At 38.1% G+C, this 6,823-nt stretch overlaps 1 protein-coding gene across 1 annotated transcript in view; it reads left to right on the forward strand.

Moving 5' to 3' along the window:
• Positions 1-4,690, forward strand: part of LOC143721259 (transcription factor Maf-like) — a 45,933-nt gene extending 41,243 nt beyond the window's left edge. Inside the window, exon 3 of the mRNA XM_077211550.1 lies at positions 3,690-4,690. The gene's annotated coding sequence lies outside the window, so the exon portion shown is untranslated. The remainder of the gene's footprint in view (positions 1-3,689) is intronic.
• The last annotated feature ends 2,133 nt before the right edge of the window (positions 4,691-6,823 follow it).

A 6,823-nucleotide genomic window follows, 5' to 3' on the forward strand; every position in this document is an offset into this window, starting at 1 on the left:
AAATATAGAAAGTATTTAATATAGTGCACATATTTAGCAAAATACTATACAGAATCTGAGTGCTGATGATTTGTTTCGTATGAAAAGTAACTGCTCTGTCTAGCGTTAGTCTGTCAGTGTCCTCTGCTTCTCTGGTGAGAAAGTGTGTGTGTGTCGTGAGAGTGTGTGTGTGTGTCTCCCGCTGAGTGAGTGAGAGTTGCAGTCCTGCTCTCTCTGCTCAGTGTCCGTGAGCTCGCGTCATCTTCTCCCGTTCTCCGCGCTGCACTCCGGAGAAACTCACAGCGCCACGGCCTGAACTGAAGCCGACTGCTCTTGTTTTTATTAGCGGTGTAGAAGATGTGCAAACAGCTCTCAGTCTCAGAGAGAATGGCTTGTCATGTCCAAACAAACATGCATTTATTTATTTCATAAAATCACGGCATTTTGCGTCTTATAATCGCATAGGCTTGACACCGCGATTGTGATTGCGAGATGATTAATCGTGCAGCATATGTTTCTAAGTATACTCTTACCATTTTCTGTTTTCTTTGAAGGACTCATATGATATCGCCTAACAGTTTGTAAGGTAACTGTGAATGTTGTACTCCACCTCTTGGACGTCCTGTGACGCTGTGAAACGCGCCTGGATGGGCCGCTCACGAGCGCTCCCAACAGAGTAACTGTGTGATAGAAGAGCACACACACTTCTTACTGGTGACAGAGTAATCTGGGCTGGGAGAGTTATAGTTATGAACCTGTCCGCTCTTCAGCGCTCTTGTTTAAAACAAGCTTGTGAAACACTGGGGTTACACACACACACACACACACACACACACACACACACACACACACACACGGACGCACACACACAAACACACACAGATGTTAACTGTAGTGTAGAGCTGCACGATTCTGGGTAAATAGAGAATCACGATTTGTTTGTTTCTAACAGAAATCACGATTCACGAACAACACAACTAACCAAAATAACACGTAATTTACCACAGGTTGTGACAAAATGTTTAATGATGCAGTCGATTTAAAATGTTTAATTAATTTGAATGGAATTATTTTTTAAAAATCGGTTTGAGCGAATAATTCAATGACTCACTCATAAAGGCTGCACTTGTTTCATTACTGGATGAAGCAGTTTTCTTAAACGAATATCTTGAATGAATGATTCAATTGGATATATTTTTAAGTCACCTGTACCACCTAGTGGTGATGTAATGGATGTAATCTTTATTTCAAGGGTCACATGATTAATTTAATAGAAATTTAAACTGTAATACATTTTCATTTAATAACAATTAACATGTATTACGAGTTAGAAAACATTCAGTTTGTAATTAAGTATATTATTTATGTATTTTAAAATTATTAACTTTTTTTTTTTTGCATATTCATAGAACCGCGTTTACTAAATGAGGCAAGGGTGTAGAGTTATATTCAAGATATTTTACGGCATGACGAATTGTTTTCAAGGAAAAAGCGTTTAAATATGTCATTTTTATGATCAAAGATGAGTTTTAGGAAATAAAATGATCGACTACAGGGCGACTTCAAGAGTATTTTTTTCTCAAGGGAAAAAAATTGAGATATTGGAGAGATCTCGTTTGTGATTTTTCTTTATTTTGACTCCTAAAAGAAAGTATTATTGTTCAGAAGTCGCTCTTTCTCAGCTCAGGAGACTCTGATCTCAGTTGTAAAACATCCAAGAAGCAGAAAACTTCAACAAAGAGCAGAAGTCTCAACTTTATCTAATTTCTGTCTAGCAGAAACCATTCAGATTTGATGTAAAGACACAAACGGCAGGTGTGTGTTGCTGTGCTCATATCAAACCGCACGCCTGCTGTGATTATTGCGCTGATCAAACACAGGGATGGCAGTTTCCTACACGATATCAACACACACACACACACACACACACACACACACACACACACACACACACACACACACACACACACACACACACAAAGCCCCTGAAGCCTCTGATGAATAACCCCCTGTCATCTGCTCACCCGTGTGGCCAGAGCCGCTTCCGCTGCTGCTCACCAGCTGACCTTCCTCATCACACACACACACGTCCTCACCACACACACACACGTCCTCACCACACACACACACACACACACACACACACACACACACACACACACACACACACACACACACACACACACACACACACACACGTCGCTCTCACTCACACTGCATTAAATATTCATGCAGAAACACACAGAGTGACTACTCTATCCCTTGCTTCCTCACTGTCTCGTCTCTTCCTGTGTGTGTGTGTGTGTGTGTGTGTGTGTGTGTGTGTGTGTGTGTGTGTGTGTGTGTGTGTGTGTGTGTGTGTGTGTGTGTGTGTGTGTGTGTGTGTGTGTGTGTGTGTGTGTGTGTGTGTAGTCTCGGCTGCAGGTACTCTGCGTGTCTAACATCGGCCGTGACTATATCCGCACGATCATGGGTAATTGTGTGTTTAGAGCGTCTGCTGTTGGATAAAACACACGAAGGCCTGCCGGTCACTCAGCGTTCACATGTGAGCTCGTAATCTGGGTCATTTAGCTTTCGGACACATGAGCCTGTTTGTTTGCTCTGTGGATCTCAATGAGGATGTTGTTTGCAGAGCATGAGGTTTCCAGCACTGGTCACAATAGCTATTATAATGTGATATATGATGGTAAATAACGTGATGATCTAAAGAGATTTACAAGAGAGACAATAATTCTATAATAATAATAAAGATAACTTTTTAAATGCCAGTGTCGCCTTTTTTTCGCCTTCATTCGCCATTGGCTTTTGGCTTGCTTAGGGACATTTAACATTTAATTTTGAATTTAACAATACTATTACAACTTTACTTTCCTGTTATCTCTGTAAAGCTGCTTTGAAACAATTTGTATTGTAAAAGCGCTATATAAATAAAGGTGACTTGACTTGACTTAAATTACCGGCTGTGTTCCACTGAGAACCTTGAACATCCATGGAATCTCTCCAGATTCTGTAGTGTGGAAAAAGGTTCTTTAGATTTTTTGTTCTTCACACTAAGAAAAAAATGGTTCAAGTCCCCCTGTAGTCAATAATTGTATTCATAAAAATTACACAAAAAATGTCCTTGAAAAAAATGTTTTTATGCCTTAAAATATCTCTACATCCTTGCCTCATTTATTATGCGCGGTTCTATGAATATGCGAACTAGCCCCGCCTCCACTCACTCACTCACTCAGAGATCCACTCGTTGACGATCACACGTTGATCTGATTGGTTACAAGGTAGTTTGTGACGTCAGAAACACCAGCGATTTCAAACCGTGTTTTTGAGACTGTCTTTGGTTCACTGCAGTTTTAAGCAGAAAATACTCAGCAATGCTGTCGACTTATGAATTTACACATGGTTTGTCTTAAAGCATATTAAAAACACCACATAGACATATAAACAACATTAAAAGCTGGATTTTCAACACAGGGGGACTTTAAGAGCTGATCAATAAAAGCTTTGGAGAAGCAGAAATTGTTCTAATATGGTATCGCTGCAAAAAAAAAAAATAATGAAAAAAAAAATATTTTTTAAGAATGTACTTTTGTGTTAAATACTGTGTTATTATTATTATACTGTGATCTAAAGTTACATTTGGTAGCTTTTTTCTTTATCAAACACAAATGTTAGCTGGTAAGTGAGTATGTCTGCGTTCTGTGTTGTTTCAGACATAATGGATGACAGAGTCGTGAAAAAAGGGAAAAGCGAAGCGTGTCGTAACTGCCTGATGCTGATGCTAGTCAGAAGACCTCAGTTATCACAGCTGCTGTAAACATCTGTGGACTCCACCAATATGGCCAAAACATCTGGCCTTCTGTAGCGTTCTTTATCATATTTCTATAATCCGTCTTTCATAATTAAACCTGTGGGAATGAAGGAACCCCACTGTGTGTTCATGGACTTTGAGAGGTAATGATGCTGGACAAGTGACTTAATATCACTCAAGAGCGGTAATCACGCTCAAACGAGCAATTCAAATATTCGAATATTAAATATGTCATTAATATTGTTATATGGCAGTATTCGTAAAAAAAAAACATTTCTCTCAACATCATGAGAACTTGTTTCAAATATTAGTAATGTTGTAAGCATGTTCTTTAAATGTTTCAGCATCTAACTAACTTTCTGTGTTAAAAAGTGAAAATTTGACTTCTTTTGTAGACAAGAAAAATTATATTTTGAAAAATGTCTATTTTTTTTATTTGTCCATAAAAAAAAAATCAGTCACCAAAATATAGCCTACCAATAAATAAACACACTTCTGTATTTATTTTGTATTGCGTTTCTAAAGTGTCTGCTGTAAAAATCGCCTCCACAACACTGATATTTTTATCATGTTGTTTTGGGTGCTTAAACGAGAAATTAAAATGATTTAATATGGCTATATGGCAGCTGTTCCTCAGACAACATAAAAACACTTCTCTCAACTCCATGAGGACTTCTTTCAAATATTAATGATGTTATAAGAATGTGCTATAAATGTTTTTTTTTTAATCTTAGCATCTACATAAAATAACTTTCCCTGTTAAAAAGTGAACGTTTTAATTCCACAAACCTGACTTCTTTTGTAGAACCAGAAAGAGAATATATCAAAAATGTCTCATTTGATTTATTAGTCCTTAAAATGAAAATCAGTCACAATATACCAATAAATAAACACACTTCTGTATTTGTTTTATATTGCATTTCTAAACTATCTGCTGTAAAAATCTCTGATATCTCTCTGCTTTTGTCTTGGGTGCTCAGTGTGAGACTGTCCTGTTATCCTCATCCCAGGGGATGTTCCTCGTCTCCCGTGCCTCTTTTATCTGTCTGCTCTCTGAAGTGCTGCTTCAGCCACGGGACGGGGTGAGGGTCTCCTGAAACCCTCCACGCTGTGTGATATCTGCAGCTCGGGGTTTGTTGTGGTTTACAGAAGAGTCTTATACGAGAGCACAGTCATATCTCCAGCTCACAGATAGCGGCGGTTTGTTTCCTCTTACGCATTATTCCTTAAGAGGAATCAACACCGCCACCACAAGACAAGTACACCGGCGATGATGACGTGTGTGTGTGTGTGTGTGTGTGTGAAGTTTAACCCATACGAAAGCAAATCACAAAGAGCATTGCTAGTATTTCTCCTGGGCAGCAATGAGGTTAAATGGAGAACGAATGGAGACTTTGATGAAGTTTTCGGCATGGATTTTAATCCAGAGAAAAAGACTTTCCCCTTGATAGTTTCAGATGTCTCAGATTTATCCGTTTCATTTATTTATTTTTCTACCAAGGAATCACTTGGAAATGTCAAATTACAGAAGTAAAATGGGTTGTGAATATTTCAACCCAGCTGACAAACTGATGTTCTTAAAACGTTGTGGGAACAGAGATAGTCAATGTTTCTTAAACGTTGATTTGAAAGCTATTTAAAAGGTTACGATGATGATGAAAAATCTCCTAACCTTATTTTTTACTAACGATATAACATTCTTTGAACGTTTATTTGTATTATTCCAAGAAGAGGAGGTTTAGCGTTAACATTCATCAAGTTCTCCGGGGAATGTCTCTCAATGTAATGAGAACGTTTTATAAATGTTACGCATCTTAACATTGACATAACCTTTACAAAACATTAGTGGAAGTTGTGGAAACGTTCCCTGTTACCCAGCTAACAAAAATATGTTTTCTAGCGTTTTACTAACATTCCCAGTAAATTGTTTAAAAATTCGCGTTTTTTTCAAATTTATATCCCTTTTCAAACATGAGAACTTTTGTAATTACAATTTTTTTAATGTTCTCTGAAAATTCTGAAACAAGTAGCACTAATATATTTGAACGTCCAAAATATATTGTTTCAGGAAAAACAAAACAATTTTCGTGCCAATGTTTTAAGAGCAGTATTAAAGACCCGATGGCTTTGAACAAACGTTTTTCTAGTAACATTAATAGAACATTAATCTCTCATAACGTTGAGAGAACCTTTCCAGAAGAGAACGTTCTTTGTTAGCTGGGAAAAATCCGATCAAAAATGAAAATGTTATTCCAAACCTGTATGACTGCTTTTCTGGAACAAAAACAGGATATTTTGAAAAAAAAAATATATGTTGTTGTTGTTGTTTTTTTTTGTCCATGGACCAAAGTCAATGGGCTCCAAAAAAAAAAATGTGTACATATATATTTATAGTCATAGAGGTTTAGATTAAATGATGACAGAATTTTACATTGTAGGTGAAATACCCCTTTAAATGTAGATAAAGCAATTTTAACCGCATCTCCTGAGCTTCGAAAGAGCAACCATTGAGCAATAAAATATTCCTCAGAGTATATCCAGAGTTTATACATAATGCACTTATTTCCAGGGCCCAACAAACACCGAGGCCGAGCGGATAGTGTGTGTAATTGCAAACACCTCGGCTTTAGCTTCAGCTCCGCTTCATGTCGCTCGTCTCTAATTAGCGCGAGCGGAGGAAGGGTAATTTATAGAGGGACGAGTCCCTTTGTTAGGATAACACACTGCAGGTCTCTGGAGGAAAACAGTGTGTGTTCGAGTGTGTCCTCCACCTGAACTGACCCGAGGACACGTGCTTGAGAAACATCTACACCTCAGATCAAGCTGATCGATGTTTGAATCCATAAACTTTCTTTTCTCAGGATGTTATGAGACATCAGTCATCATTCTCATGCAGGTGTTCATCGGGCGAGCGGCTCCCTGTAGTGCGCTCTGTATCGAGCAGCCGCTGCTTTAAAGCGTAAGCTGGGTATCGGTGTTTCGCTCTGCAGGAATACAATATTCCAATGCTTCCTTTAATCCAAATGTTTAGACACA

This window comes from Siphateles boraxobius, unplaced genomic scaffold (genome assembly GCF_051911475.1).
Source record: "Siphateles boraxobius isolate OS27281-9 unplaced genomic scaffold, OSU_SipBor_1 65, whole genome shotgun sequence".
Lineage (NCBI taxonomy): Eukaryota > Metazoa > Chordata > Actinopteri > Cypriniformes > Leuciscidae > Siphateles > Siphateles boraxobius.